General features: G+C 40.7%; 1 protein-coding gene across 1 annotated transcript in view; it reads right to left on the bottom strand.

Annotated features, from left to right (window-relative positions):
- Positions 1-305: 305 nt before the first annotated feature.
- Positions 306-15291, bottom strand: part of C18HXorf58 (chromosome 18 CXorf58 homolog) — a 49202-nt gene continuing 34216 nt past the window's right edge. The window contains exons 11-12 of the mRNA XM_074324084.2: positions 2151-4816; positions 306-1711 (exon numbers count right to left, since the gene is read on the bottom strand). The gene's annotated coding sequence lies outside the window, so the exon portion shown is untranslated. The remainder of the gene's footprint in view (positions 1712-2150; positions 4817-15291) is intronic.

The following is a 15291-nucleotide window of genomic DNA, read 5'->3' as shown; positions in this document are numbered from 1 at the left end:
CATAAAATTTCATCAATGCTGGCATGATTCTGATTAGAATGTTTTTACTCACAAACATGGAGTCACAGTGTCCTCAGGCTCAAAACAAGAGGAGGATCGAAACATCCTGTTCTTTAGTTGCTAGAGGCCAAAAAATGAAGAGGATTTGTGCCAGGGGAAATTGCATGGGTAAATGCAGAGTGGAAAAGCATATGGAATGCTTTGGGAATGATGAATTCCTCGCTGACAGAGCTATGGGAGCAGATGTTAAGCAAAAAAAAAAAAAAAAAAAACAAAAAAAAAAACCATATTCATGAATATTCTGTGGATCTGCAGATTTCTTTGTTGAAAGAGGATAAGATAAAAATTGGATCTTATAGCCCTCTAGTGTAACTCTTCACAGCTTTTCACTAAAATATCCCATGACCTTATAGGAAAAGAATAAAACCCATTAAAATAATGAGATTGACAGACAACATAATATAAAATTGTGAGCAGCCTTGAAAATAATCTTAAGGCAAATAGAGTTTTAGAAAAATAGATCCATATTTCTTCACCTTATGGAACACTTGGGCTTCCCTTAATGAGAGAGCAAGTGGAGAAGGATTTTTTTTTTTAAAGATTTTATTGGGGAAGGGGAACAGGACTTTATTGGGGAACAGTGTATACTTCCAGGACTTTTTTCCAAGTCAAGTTGTTGTCCTTTCAATCTTAGTTGTGGAGGGCGTAGTTCACCTTCAAGTTGTTGTCCTTTCAGTCTTAGATGTAGAGGCCGCAGCTCAGCTCCAGGTCCAGTTGCCATTGCTAGTTGCAGGGGGCGCAGCCCACCATCCCTTGCGGGAGTCGAACCGGCAACCTTGTGGTTGAGAGGACGCGCTCCAACCAACCGAGCCATCTGGGAGGCAGCTCAGTTCAAGGTGCCGTGTTCAATCTTAGTTGCAGGGGGCGCTGCCCACCATCCCTTGCAGGACTCGAGGAATTGAACCGGCAACCTTGTGGTTGAGAGCCCACTGGCCCATTGAACCGGTAGCCTTCGGAGTTAGGAGCATGGAGCTCTAACCGCCTGAGCCACCGGGCCGGCCCGAGAAGGATTTTTTGAAAGGTACATTGCTCTTGCTCCACCAACTGTGTCCTGACTCAGAGATTCGGGCCTTTGCTAGCCAGAGGACTGGGCATTCGTCTCTTGATCCCAAGGAGCTCTACTGTGAGAGGGCAGTTTTGTTCCTGATTTTTGCCCTTTGCTTCGAAACCTCTGAGCCTCCCACCAGGCCTCTCACCCCCTGCTCCCAGCCCTCACCATGTTCCTCAGTCTGCCCACTGTCTTTTTCCATTTTTCCATTGAAACAGAACAACCCCAGTGACCAGCTAGGCAGAAGTAAGGGCAGACTGGCTGTGGTATAAAGCATATGCTCCCCCATTACTCACTCACTATAGGTGACAGACATAGGAAGAACGATTTCACTTACTGCCATTGGCTTCCAGTACCAGAGAAGGAGATGAAGAGAGGAGGGCGATAACCATCAGAGTACAAAGAGGTACAATAATAGAAAACCCATTAGAAGCTGAAACGTGGACTGGAAGCTGTGCCAATCAACTCACCCGCTTTCCAACTGCAAGACTTATCAAGGGGGTAGGATCACTACCCAAAAGGACAGAAGTTGGGACTAAAGGTGACCCACACGTTCTGTTGCCACACTGAGACTGGAAGGGTCTTCCCTTGTTTGCATATGACCTAAGAGAAAAAACAAATTGGGGTCTACAATTTGGAAGGACCACATGGGATTGGACTATGGGATTAAAAAGCAAAAACTATGGGATTAAAAAAAAATAGTTGGAAGACTCAGAGAAAGGAAATATACTCCTGGAAAATTACTTGCATTCAAAGCCAGAAGAAAAAGTCAAACTATGAGGCATCTTCAAAAGACTGCATGAGAAGCAAAAGGTCATAGGTAGATGAAAAGCAGAAGTTGAAAAGATAGTTGACTCCAAGACTGTAAGAACATTCCAAAGGCAACACCACATTCAAATCCATATGCAGTCAGTAAAGAATAGAAAGGATGGTGTAGAAAATTCACCCACTGATGCGAAAGACATCCTTGAGATGCTTTCCGAGTGAAGATGAAAATGACAAAGAGATTCAATTCTTCACCACATGCTACATGAACACTTACTATGTGCCAGTCACTGTGCGAGATGCTGGATCTGAAAGGCTTTCACATTCTCTATCCTCAGTGTGTGACAGGCAGCGATTAAACCCTGAAACACAAATTAACATATAATTGCAAATTATGATGGTTGCCTCAACTGAAAACTGGCACTAAAGATTCCCCTTGTAGGCAGAGCCAGTTCTGATTGGTGGTTAGGGAGGGTCTGACGAAGGAATAGGTAGCTGGAGATACGAAGGATAAGAAAACTGCAAAGTAGAGAGTGGCCAGGGGTGTGCAGCCCTGCAGCAGAAAAGTATGCGGAGCAGCAGAGTCTGAAAGAGGACCAGGGCACCTGGTTGAGGCGAGGAAGGGGAGGAATGGGGTGCAAGCTGTGACTGGACAGGTACTAGGGCCAGATCACACAAGGCCACCTAAGGCTGGGTGAGGAGTTGGTATTTTATTCTAAGGGAAATGGGAAGTTACTGAAGGGTTCTAAGTAGGTGGCTGATGCGATTTCTGTTTTAAAAGGTCAACTGGTCCCTGAAGTGGGGTAAGGATGACACTGAAGAGCTTACTGAGGGGGCCAGGGCAGTGTGAAGGGTGATGGCGACTTGGAGGATGGTGGCAGCTGACTAGACAGAAGTGAACAAAGTTAGTTTATGCTCTGGAGGTTACGACTGGCAGAACTTGGGTATGAATTGGGTATAGGAGGCACTGGGGCATGGATGGCCCAAAACAACTCCTGGGTCCATTTTGAACACAGGGCCTATGATGATGCCATTAATTACGAGGAGAAAGATGAGGAATGATTGAGGAGGGAACCGCAGGAGTGCAGGTTCAGGCCCATTAGGTCTCAGGTGCTTGTGAGGTGTCCAAGAGTGAAGAGGCCAAAAACATCTGGATATCTAAATCTGGATGCAGCTCAGAAGAGAGGTCAGACTGGACAGTCATCCACTGTTACAGATAGTACTTATTTATTTTGGGTTTTCTGTACCCTTTCCTTATGGAAATATTCGAAGATACACAGAAGTAGAAAAAATAGCACACTGAATCCCTATGTACCCATCATAGAGCAAACAATATTTTGTCATGAGAATGTAAGTCTCCTAGAGAAAGAGAAAGATGCCAATTACTCTAGTCTGAGTTTCCTCATCCAAAAAACTGGAATATTGTTAACTGTGGAGTTCTGGTGAGAATAAAATGAAATTAACCATGTCAACAGTGTGCAGTAACCAATGTTAGCCAATCATATTTTGTTATTTTGGGGTGGGCAATATTGATCCAATATTGGAGAAAGAAAATATATCAAGGTTAGTAGGTGGAAACAAATTGAGTTAAGTTTCTAAACTCAGGAGAAAGTATTCAAATCATTGAGCTCTTGGAGAGAAGAACAAAACAGAAGCTGTTGACACAACTATGGCAAGTGTTGGAACTCTCGCAAAGGTGAGGCAAGCTGAGAACACAGTGAGAGAAAGCAAGTGAAATTAAGGTTCCAATAAAGTGTGAATTGTGCATATGACTCCTAGGTGCCCTGGCAAGGCAGCCCCCACCTTATGGTAATAACATTATCTTGAGGGAAAATTCACACGAAAATGGAGTAAGTAGTTAAGGGTCAGAACATTACATGATCTTGCCTGGTGAGGAGTTTGAGAAGCTTTTTGCTGTAAAGAATGACTTCGTGAGTAGACCCTCCCCACCCCCAAAACAAAACTGAATTATGAATAAGAGGGTTAAACTGAGCCTGTGCTCTGGAGCAGAGTCTCTCAAACTTGAACATGCACACAGCCACCTGGGGAGGTCGTGAAAATGCTCCTTCTGATGCGGTGGGTCCAGGATGGGGCCTGAGGGTCCGCAAGGCTTTCTGGGATCCTGCACAGCTGTTGCTCCTCCGTCTGACTTTGCATGAAGTCTGTCACTGAAAAGTTCTGTAATGCAAATACCTGCACCTGCTGGCACTACTGCTAGAAAGACAATGGGACGTGGGACTGGACGACAGAAACCCATTCCCTCAGAAACCCTCCCGTAGAAAGGGGCTGGAGGCAGCTCACAGTCCTCCCGTGGGCATTATATGGCGCCAGAGGGCTGGGAGAACAGGGAGGCAACAACTGTTGGCATTAACACTGTCACCCACGTGCGTGCCCTCAGGAACTCGACGTTCAGCGGAAGAGACAGGAAATGATGAGAGCAGAGCAAGATCGATATGGAGAACAGACAACGAACACCAAATTACAGGTGCTTGATGTTCCTGGCCAAGAGACGCATAATGAAAGATCTGTTAGAAAAAGGTTTTTCTAAGCTCAAGGAAGATCTCTATCTGCAGACTGAAAGAACTTACCCCATTTCAGGGAAAACGAACTATCAGACACAGACACATTTGGCAACAATTTTTAACTACAAAAGAAAAAAAACTGCAATCATCAAGACAGGAGAAAACAAATCATTTATTGAGGGCTTACCCTGCTCTGCACACTTGGTGCTTGACATGAATTCTCTCATTTAGAGGTCACAGCATCCCAGTAAAGGGGTGGTGCTGGCCTTTAAGTTGACTGGATTCAGGAACTCAAACCATATTGTCAGGATGCCTTTGCTCTCCAGCTGCCCCGGCTCTTTCATTCCTCGTGGTGGCAGACAGGCTTCCTCCAGACGTGGCACAGGCAGCTCCGGGCTCACATTCTCCCAGCTCAGGGACCCTAGAAGAAAGAGACGGAGTCTCTCTCCTGGTTTCACCATAGAATGTCTTCAGTTGTCTTTACGCCATGTGCTCGCCCTTGGACCCATCACAGGGGCCGAGAGAATGGAGCAAGACAACCGGCCAGGGGCTGAGGGTACTATGGTTAGAAGTCCCACCAGAATTAAAAGGTTGGAGCGACAAAAAACAAATAAACAAATAAAAGAGAGCAAGGACAGTGTGGCCAACAGATGCAAGAGGTCCACGACAGGGAGGCCTATGAGTTGCCCCACTTTACAGATGACGACAGTAAGGATTAGAGAGGTCAAGTGACTTGCCCAAGGTCACACATCCAGTATAAGTTGAGGAGTCAGGATACAAACCAAGGCGGTCTGACCGGAACTCTTAACCGCTATGCTGTAAGGCAACAAAGTCAGTGTGGTTTCAGACTTCTCTGCAAATCAGCTTTCAGAAGAAAAGGGAGTGACAGCGAGACTTTTCAGAGAAAAAGACTGTGACCAATGATTCGTAGGCTCTGGCTCATTGTCTTTCACAATAATAGCTAACAAATATTAAACACACACTGTGTGACGGCCACTGTCCTACTCGTAAGTGCTTTTTATATATTGAGTCATCCAGTTCATGAACAACCCTGTAAGACAGGAATCTTATTATCCTCACTTTACAGATGAGAAAACTGAAGCCCAGAGAGGTTAGGTAAGTTACCTAAGAGCCAGGATGGTGCCTCGGCAAGCTGATCTTGTGAGCCCATGATGGGAATCACTCTTCCATACTGCCAGGGTTCAAAAGCATATCAACGCCCACTTCTTGAAACACATTTAACAAAAATATTCACCACAATAATGAGAGAAAAAGAGAGAGTTCAAAAATGAGAAAATCATGTGAAAACTACAATGTTAGTTTTTAAAAGTGTAAATGACTCATCTGTATCTAAATGTAAGATTTTATTAACAAAGAGAAGGAGGAAAGTAAAAGTGAGTTCAACGTGGCTGAATCAAGGGGAACTAAAAGATTACCACTTCAGTTTAAAAATTCGGATAATTTAAGAAACATAGGCTGCAGAATGAATGCTTTTTAAATTATTGTTCTGCATGAATATTTTATTTAGCAGTTTTCTAAATATTGCTGATGCCATAAACTCCTCTACAGAGAAACAATAAGGTGTTTTTTAAGAAAGGTAAACAGTAGGGTTTTCTTTTAAAAGTATGAACTCATGGATTCAAACTTATTTGATGAGTTTAATCCATGCAATTGTCTTCACTCACATTGTCCCAACAGTGACTAGTGGGAGCTTTAAGTTATATCCTGAGTCCTTGTGCCATAACCTAGAGGTCTCTGAAAGCTTTACTGCTATCAAAGCATCTTGTATATGTCCTTCCCCAGACCCACAGAATGCTTCAAGGTCATACTTACAATACTAAACGGTGTATCTATGCCTTCCAAAGCAATGAAGATAAAAGCAGAGAAAATACTCATAAGAGAGAAACAAATCATAAAACAAAGGAAATGGTAAAGAGGCATTAAAAATAGCATAGAAAACACCTTAAAGAACTAGAAAAAGAAGAACAGGTAAAACCCAAGGTCAGCAGAAGAAAGGAAATAACAAAAATTAGAGCAGAAATAAATGAAATAGAGAACAGAAAGACAATAGAAAAAATTAATGTGACAAAGAGCTGGTTCTTTGAGAAGATTAACAAAATTGACAAACCCTTGGCTAGACTTACTAAGATAAAAAGAGAGAAGACACTGATTAACAAAATCAGAAACGTAAAAGGGGAAGTTATCACGGACACCACAGAAATACAAAGGATCATCCAAGAATACTATGAAGGACTATATGCCACCAAATTCAACAACCTAGAAGAAATGGATAAGTTCTTAGAAACATATAGCCTTCCAAGGCTGAACCATGAAGAACTGGAAAATCTAAACAGACCGATCACCAGTAACGAAATTGAATCAGTCATCCAAAACCTTCCCAAAAGCAAAAGTCCGGGACCAGATGGCTTCACTAGTGAATTCTACCAAACCTTCAAAGAGGATCTAATACCAATTCTGCACAAACTCTTCCAAAAAATTGAAGAAGAAACAGTACTCCCCAACACATTTTATGAGGCCAACATTACCCTGATACCAAAACCTGGTAAAGACAGCACAAAAAAAGAAAACTACAGACCAATATCTCTGATGAATACCGATGCAAAAATCCTAAATAAAATTCTAGCAAATCGAATACAACAATGCATTAAAAAGATTATTCATCACGACCAAGTGGGGTTCATCCCCGGGGCACAAGGATGGTTCAACATACGCAAATCCATCAATGTGATACATCATATAAACAAAATAAAGGACAAAAATCATATGATTATATCAATTGATGCAGAAAAAGCATTTGACAAGATACAACATCCATTTATGATTAAAACACTTAATAAAATAGGTATAGAAGGAAAATACCTTAACATAATAAAAGCCATATATGACAAGCCCTCTGCTAATCTCATAATTAATGGAGAAAGACTGAAGCCCTTTGCTCTACGTTCAGGAACACGACAGGGATGTCCCCTATCACCTCTGCTTTTCAACATCGTGTTGGAAGTCCTTGCCAGAGCAATCAGGCAAGAGAAAGAAATCAAAGGCATCCAAATTGGGAATGAAGAAGTTAAATTATCACTCTTTGCAGATGACATGATGCTATATATAGAAAACCCTAAAGACTCCACCAAAAAGCTATTAGAAACAATCAACGAATACAGTAAAGTTGCTGGCTACAAAATCAACGCACAAAAGTCCATTGCCTTCCTATATACCAACAATGAAATCTCAGAAAAAGAAATACAAAAAACAATTCCTTTTACAATTGCATCAAAAAGAATAAAATACCTAGGAATAAACTTAACCAAGGATGTGAAAGACCTATATGCTGAAAACTATAAGACTTTTCTGAAAGAAATTGAAGAAGACACAAAGAAATGGAAAGACATTCCGTGCTCATGGATTGGAAGAATCAACATAGTTAAAATGGCCATATTACCCAAAGCAATATACAGATTCAATGCAATCCCCATCAAAATCCCAATGGCATATTTTAAAGAAATAGAACAAAAAATCATCAGATTTGTTTGGAACCACAAAAGACCCCGAATAGCCAAAGCAATCTTAAGAAAAAAGAACTATAATGGAGGTATCACACTTCCTGACTTTGGCCTGTACTACAGGGCCACAATAATCAAAACAGCATGGTATTGGCAGAAAAACAGACATATAGACCAATGGAATAGAATTGAGAACCCAGAAATAAAACCACATAAATATGGACAGATAATTTTTGACAAAGAAGCTAAAAACATACAATGGAGCAAAGACAGCCTCTTCAATAAATGGAGCTGGGAGAATTGGATAGCCACGTGCAAAAGAATGAAACTGGACTGCTATTTGTCACCATGTACCAAAATTAATTCAAAATGGATCAAAGACTTAAGCATAAGACCTGACACAATAAACTGCATAGAAGAAAACATAGGTACTAAACTTATGGACCTTGGGTTCAAAGAGCATTTTATGAATTTGACTCCAAAGGCAATGGAAGTAAAAGCTAAAATAAACAAATGGGACTATATGAAACTTAAAAGCTTCTGCACAGCAAAAGAAACCATTGACAAAATAAAGAGGCCACCAACTGAATGGGAGAAGATTTTTGCAAACAGTGCCTCCGATAAGGGGCTAGTATCCAGAATATACAAGGAACTCATGCAACTGAACAACAAAAAAACAAACAACCCAATTGAAAAATGGGCAGAGGACTTGAAGAGACATTTCTCCAAAGAGGACATACAAATGGCAAATAGACATATGAAAAAATGCTCAACATCACTAATCATCAGAGAAATGCAAATCAAAACCACAATGAGATATCACCTCACCCCAGTCAGAATGGCCATCATCAACAAGACAAATAGTAACAAATGTTGGAGAGGCTGTGGAGAAAAAGGAACCCTCATACACTGTTGGTGGGAATGCAGACTGGTGCAGCCGTTATGGAAGGCGGTGTGGAGGTTCCTCAAAAAATTACGAATAGAATTGCCATATGACCCAGCAATCCCTCTCCTGGGTATCTACCCAAAAAATCTGAAAACATTTAGAGATAAAGACACGTGTGCTCCAATGTTCATTGCAGCTTTGTTTACAGTGGCCAAGACATGGAAACAACCAAAATGTCCTTCGATAGATGAATGGATGAAGAAGTTGTGGTATATATACACAATGGAATACTATTCGGCAGTAAGAAAAGATGATATAGGAACATTTGTGACAACATGGATGGATCTTGAGAGTGTAATGCTGAGCGAAATAAGTCAGACAGAAAAAGCAGAGAACCATGTGATTTCACTGATATGTGGTATATAAACCAAAACAACAAAAGAACAAGACAAACAAATGAGAAACAGAAACTCATAGACACAGACAATGGTTTGGTGGTTGCCAGAGGGTAAGGGGGGTGGGGGGTGGGGGGTGGGGGGTGGGAGATGTGGGTAAGGGGGATCGAATATATGGTGATGGAAGGAGAACTGACTCTGGGTGATGAACACACAACGGGATTTATAGATGATGTAATACAGAATTGTACACCTGAAATCTATGTAATTTTACTAACAACTGTCACCTCAATAAATTTAATAAATAAAAAAAAAAAAAAAAAAAAAAAATAGCATAGAAAGGGGCGGCTGGGTGGCTCAGTCTGTTGGAGCGCAAGCTCTGAACAGCCCTGAACAACAGGGCTACCGGTTCGATTCCCACATGGGCCAGTGAGCTGTGCCCTCCACAAGTAGATTGAAGACAACGAGCTGCCACTGAGCCGCGGAGGGGCGGCCGGATGGCTCAGTTGGTTAGAGCACGGGCTCTCAGCAAAAAGGTTGCCGGTTCAATTCCCGCATGGGATGGTGGGCTGTGCCCCCTGCAACTAAAGATTGAAAACGGCAACTGGACTTGGAGCTGAGCCGTGCCCTCCACAACTATATTGAAGGAAAATGACTTGGAGCTGATGGGCCCTGGAGAAACACACTGTTCCCCAATATTCCCCAATAAAATGTATTTAAAAAGTAGCATAGAAAAAAAATAGCATAAAAAAAGGTGATGAACTAAATGTATTAGTTATGATGATAAATATATATGGAACCTACTACCATGTTTAAAAATAAAATTTCCATCTTACCATTTGCAACAACATGGATGGACCTAGAGAACATTATGTTAAGTGAAATAAGTCAGACAGAGAAAGACAAATACCATATGATCTCACTTATATGTGGAATCTAAAGAAAAGAGTAATTGAATTAATTAATCAGAAACAGTTTCGGAGACACAGAGGAAAAACTGAGGGTTGCTAGATGGGCGGGGGGGTGGGGATAAGGGGGAAGGTGAGGGGTTTAGAAAACAGTCAGTAACCACAAGATGGCCACGGGGTTTTGAAAATTAATTTGGGGAATGTAATCAATAATGTAGTAAAGATTTTGTAGGGTACCTGATGGACATGTGTCCCATTTGGGAGATCACCTCAGGGATGATGTAGATGCCTGATCACTGCACTGTACACCTGAAGCTGAAGCTGAACAATAATGAATGTCAACTTTGTATGTATATATGTGTGTGTGTGTGTACTTACAAGAAGCGGAGTACAGCATTAGGAATAGAGACAGTGGAAATGTAGTGGCTCTGTGCGATGTCAGAGGGACAGTGGATGGGGGAGGGGGGTTCACACAGTGTGAGGGATATGAAAGATAAACGTCTAGTATTACTTTGTCTTGTGCACCTGAAACTAATAAAAAATAAATAAATAAAAATAAAAAATAAAATAAAATTTCCCAGACTGGATTTTAAAAAAAATCAATTCTACGATATCTGAAAAAAGCACACAATGGCACAAGAAGATCAAATACAGAAAATGGGGAAAATATGCAAGACAGACACAAATGAAGGGAAACCAAAGATTAAATACTTAAATTAGTAGAATTTGAGACAAAAAGCTGAATGAAATGGCATTGAAATGTATAAAACCAAAATTAGAAGTATAGAGACTCAATAATACAATTCATAGGTCTTATTTCATAGCTTCTGGAAAGAAACGTGCACACTAGACAATACACCTTTTTTTCCTAGTGCCCATGGAAGACTTAACAAAAATGGAATAGATAGCTACACTAACAGTGGCACTTAAGCAGGTTCACTTGCTGAAGAAGACTCATGACAAAGCTTACAAATGTACAGTTGTTTACCGGGCAAGGACACACTAAAGCCAGAGTGTGCAAGTCAGAATAAACATCACAGCGTATGACTCACAGCAGGGGTCTGGAGAGGCCAGGTGCAGGCTCCTATTGTCCCCTTTCTGTAAGGGCCAGGCCAGACGTCTCCTGGATGGGGCACCCCTGACATGTGCACAGACCATTTCGGAACCAGGGAGACAAAAGTGAAGTCTCTGCTAAGTTGTTTGTATTTTGCTGGTCACCTAGGCATAGCTCTGCTGCAGGCCCAGCAGAACTCTGGGGCGAGGGCTGGGGAGTATCACACCCAGGCCAGGTGCAACCCTTCAATCTCATTGTTATTAATAAACAACCGCTGACAAGTTGGGTCAAACTTCCCTGAAACTCTGTGGACTCATGGTTACACAGACACACTGTATACCAATGTTTCATGCTTTGACACGGAGTCAGTGTCAGGCAGGAGTTTTAATTTAACCAAACAACTCAGGTTAATTGCAGACCTGCCGTGATTAAGCTTTGCAGCACAATAGCAAAACATGAAGTCTATCTCAATCATTTCTCAATCATTTCCAAAACGCTGAAACCATATAAGCCCTATTTTTGGACCACAATTTAAAAAAGGAATAAATATGATAAATAGAAAGTAATCAAAATGCAAATTAAAACAAGGTGCTTTTTAAAAGACTATAAGTCTGATGAAAATTAATAAGAATGTTCATATCCAGTGTCAGTAAGAGGCCTAGGGGAACTAGGCCTCTTTATTCACTGCTCCTGGAAACATAAATTTATAGACTCTTTCTCAGGTCTATCTTGGTAATCTATCAAAATCATTAAAGGGTACATCCTCTCAGCTCAGAAATTACACATCTGGCATTTTATCTTGATATAGGCAGGCAACGGTGCTTGTTGCAGCACAGTGGATAATAGCAAAATGTCCAATAATATGGGGAGTGTTTCAGTAAGTTATATCCATATCCAATTATTCAAAATAATTTTGTAGAGGTCTGTTTGTGGCAGGCTCTGCTAGTTGCACGTCCACAATGTTTTCCCCTCTTCATCTACAGTAACAGAACCCAGATACTGTTCAGGGCAGCAATGTTCATTGCTCCAGGCACAATAGCACAGCAGTCCTGTTCCCATTTCCCCAGCTTACCTTGTACCAAGGAGTGGCCATGTGATCCAGTTCTGGTCGATGAAATATAAGGAGTCTACTGGGGGCTTCGAGAAAGTGTTTTGCTTTCCGAATAAACGGGAAAGATGCTGTTGATGTCAGCAACCATCTACCGCAGCCCTTATATTAAGTGAGAAAAATGAACTATTTGTTAAGCAAGAGCTGGTTGGGTTTTCTGTAACTTGGAGCCCAGAGAGTCGCTAGCTGTGGTAGATACTGTGATGTGCTTCCCCAGAACCCCCTTCAGGACTCCCAGATACTGGGGGTGCTACAGGCTGACAGTGTTCATTTGCCAGCTATCTCCAGGAATTGCACTCACTGAAGTTGGCTGCCTTACCCAGTGTCGCATCCCCTAGGAGTATAAAGGCTCAGTCTTCTTTCTTCCATTTGGGACAATTCTGCAGGGCCCTTCCAGCTCCAGAGCTGGAGCCCTTGCAACTACTGCACCATTGCCTAACTTCCCCTTCTGCCTAATGCTACGTTATTCCCTTTTCCTATGGTGTTGATCTTAAGAGCACTCCCTAATAAGCTTCCTGCGCTCAAATTTGTTGTCTCAGAGTCTGTTTCCTGAGTAACCTGTCACCCCCCACAGTATTAATGAAACATTTATTCATGTTAAAAAGATGTTGAAAATATATTGCTAAATGATAAACAGGTTATAAAGCAGTATGTATGGTGTTTTCTTATTATACAGATTATGTATCTGCATGGTAAAACTGTCTGCAAAGGAAAACACTAATATTTTAACTCCGGGACTTGTGTTTCCAACAATATGCTGGACTAGATGCTCAGAGAAACTCCTTCTATTAGGTTGGTGCAAAAGTAATTGTGGTTTAAAAGGTTAAAAATAATTGCAAAAACCGCAATTACTTTTGCACCAACCTAATAGTTCAGAACACATTAAATGCCAAAAAATAAGTTTTAATATTTTAACATATAGAGTAGTGGTGAGAAAGTAAGGGAATTCCAAGGGTGGGGTGAGGACACAGAAATGATAGAATAGCACAAATCCACAGGAGCTAGAGATCCTACTTCCTTTGGAGGTAGCTGCTGATTCCTGACAGCTCAGAGTCAGGTTTTCATGAGCCATTGCCGTGGGGAACAGGAGACAAAGCCTAGAGCCTGAGCAGTGTGCGAGAGGTCAGGATGGAACCCCTTGCCTTAAGCAGGACAGCCAAAGAGCAACAGCTTCAAGAAGTTCAACTGGAAAAGCCCACATTGCAGATGGTGCCGGGGACGTCAACTCCATGGGAACAGCCAGGCACATGGGTGTGGGCCAGATCTGAACTGGAATCTCTGGGGCCCAAAATTAACACTATACCAAAGATAGAGTTCAAAATGGTCCTTGGTAGTGCCCACAACAAACTGCCAGAAGAAAACAAAAATTCTTCTTTGGAGGAATACATTTACAGACTTCAAAGAATTACCATAAAGTTACAATTTCAGAAAAAGAAATCACTAAATCCACGAGGGCCAGCAGAAACATCGCACTTCAGAATCAGGTACACACTCACACACACACAACTATAGATAGTGAGATATTTAGATAAGAACATAAAATAATGATGTTTATTGTCTATAAAGAATTAAAGGTAGGGTTGATAGAATAAGGGCACAAAGGTTACTAAAAGTGACGGGTAGATTTGAAAAAAAATTAAACAGGATTTTATACAATAAAAAAGTAATAATTTAAATTAGAAATGCAAAGGACATTCCAAACAGCAGATTGAACTAAAGAGAAAATCAGAGAATTAGAATATATATATATATATATATATATATATATATATATAATATAGGACAAAAACAGAATGACAGAAAATATTAATTACAGGTTAAGAGAGGTCAAGAGAAATAGAGCATAGAGAAGGTTCAATACCACGTTCCCCCGAAAATAAGACCTAACCGGAAAATAAGCCCTAGCATGATTTTCCAGGATGACATCCCCTGTACATAAGTCCTAATGTGTCTTTTTTTTTTTTTTTTTTTTTAGCTTAAGAAACAAATTTATTTTCTCATAGCTCTGGAGACTAGAAGTTCAAGATCAGGGTGCCAGCATTGCTGGGTTCTGGTGAGATCTCTTTCTCTGCCTTGCAGACAGCCGCCTTTTCCTAATGAGTCTTTTGGAGCAAAAATTAATATAAGACCCAGTCTTATTTTGGGGGAAGCATGGTATATGTTCCACATGGAATTCTAGAAAGAGAGAACGATAATAGAGGAAAAGGCAATAACAAAGAAAAAAGGTTTCAGAAATTATGAAAGGCACCAATCTTCAGATGCAGAAACCCAAGAATTCCAAGCAGGATGATTAAAATAAATCCACACTTAAACAGATAGTAATGAAACTACAGAATACTAAAGACAAGCAGAAGACTTTCCAGTAATGGTAGTCAGAAGACAAATAATATCTTTGAAGTGGCAAGAGAAATAGCTGTCAGCCTGGAATTTAATACCCAACAATTAAACTCTTATGAATGTGGGTGAAATAAAGATATTTTCAGACATAAACAGACATCATTAAAATAATTTTTAAAGAACACATCTCGGAAGGATAAAAATGATTCTAGGAGGAACATCTGGGATGTAAGAAGGAATAGTGAGCAATACTCAACATTATACTGAAAGTCCTAGCCAGTGAAAAAAGGCTAGAAAAAGAAATAAAGGGCCCACACATTGGAAAAGAAGAAATAAATGTAACAGTTTCTATTGACAAAAAACCTGTGCATGTAGAAAAACCCGGAGTCTACCAAAAAACTACTAGAACTAATAAATGGGTTTATCAAGGCCATAGGAAACAAGCTCAATATACAAAAATCAATTGTATGTCTCTATACTAGCAATAAACAATTGGAAATTGAAAATAATAGTACTATTTACAAGAGCACCAGAAACATGAAATTCTTAGGTATGATTCTTACAAAATATGTGCGAGATATGTATGCTGAAAATTACAAAACATCAATGAAAGAAATCAAAGACCTCAACACATAATGATGTACTGTCTTCATAAATTGGAAGACTCATAGTTACGATGTCTGTGGTAGG

This window comes from Rhinolophus sinicus, chromosome 18 (assembly GCF_057876585.1).
Source record: "Rhinolophus sinicus isolate RSI-liver-muscle chromosome 18, RSI-T2T, whole genome shotgun sequence".
Lineage (NCBI taxonomy): Eukaryota > Metazoa > Chordata > Mammalia > Chiroptera > Rhinolophidae > Rhinolophus > Rhinolophus sinicus.
The sequence above is the reverse complement of the archived record's forward strand: the minus strand, read 5'-3'. Positions and strand labels throughout refer to the sequence as shown.